The 1210-nt window shown below is 45.4% G+C and overlaps 1 pseudogene; it reads right to left on the bottom strand.

The window, feature by feature from the left end:
- Positions 1–515: 515 nt before the first annotated feature.
- Positions 516–951, bottom strand: LOC124971299 (endoribonuclease YbeY-like; annotated as a pseudogene).
- Positions 952–1210: the final 259 nt, after the last annotated feature.

Genomic DNA, 1210 nt, shown 5'->3' with positions numbered 1-1210 from the left:
GAGAGGGAGGAGGCTCTGGGTCTTTGACATCTGTTCAGGTGAAGTGCAGTGTACTTGATGCTGGTGGGCCAGCCTCGTCCTGGTCACTCCTCTCTTAGGGGCAAAGCTCAGGTCACAGAGTTCCTAAGGGTGAGACCCCAGCACTCTCTGGCCTGTGCATCTGTAGGAGCTGTCCCTAGGAAGGTGGAAGCACGAGTGCTTTGGGCTGTGATGTCCACTCCCAGGTGGGCTTCAGGGGTAGATACGCTTTTTCATCAAAGCTCTTCAGTTCTGTGGAAGATTGACAGAATCCACATGGGGCTTACCCTTTCCTTCCCTCAACTGTAAGGGCTTACAACTATTCTGCTTACAATAATGAAAACAATCTGTTGTGTCCTAAACAAAAGGATAGATACTTCTCTGGTACTTCAAGAAACCAATTTCCATTCCTAGAATTGGGCCTCAGCATGAGCTGGTGTCTCTGTGGTCCCAAAACAGCATGACCAGTGCAGCTGCAGTCTGGAGTTCCCATTGCATCAGAAGAGTCCCCTGCTCAGGGGCTGGAGCCTTGTTCCCGAACAACGCCTCAACTCCTCCAGCACTTGCTACTCCTGGTGGTACATAGTCAGGATGTCCTAGTAATCCTTGTTTTCTTTGTACTGCTGAAAGATATACTCCACTCCTAGGAAAATGTCTCCCAAATTACATTCATCCAGACAACCAGGTTGGGGAAGTTCACCTGCCTTCAGATTCTCAGAAATGGAAAAATGGAAAAATAAGTTGGACATCATTTGGGACATTTTTCTTTCTGTAGATCCTATTAATGTGCTGAATGTTCTTGTTGTCAACACAGATGATTCCCAGGTGAAATTTCTGGACTCCTAAAATATTCCTCACAATCTCCATCTTCCTGTGAAGCAGCACTCTCCTAATGGGCATTACTCACTGCAGATTTCTAATCACCAAACTCATTTCAGGAAAAATGCTGGACCCTTTAAAACTGTTTGGATGGAATCAAGGCCGGGAGCAGCAGGCCCTGAGCGGCACCTGAATTTTCTTATTTGTAAGCGAGGCGTCTGCAAAGTTTTGAAGTTGGGTTGTGGTAAGTACTTACCATTCCCATCAGTGGAAGGATCCTCTTGTTTGAGAAACAGTCATATTAAACATGGTAAATAAATAGGATGACTATATGTACCTTCTTTGATTATTATAGTAATAACCAAGAGATGGT

The sequence above is a fragment of the Sciurus carolinensis genome, chromosome X (assembly GCF_902686445.1).
Source record: "Sciurus carolinensis chromosome X, mSciCar1.2, whole genome shotgun sequence".
Classification (NCBI taxonomy): domain Eukaryota; kingdom Metazoa; phylum Chordata; class Mammalia; order Rodentia; family Sciuridae; genus Sciurus; species Sciurus carolinensis.
This window is presented reverse-complemented; position numbering and strand designations above follow the sequence as displayed.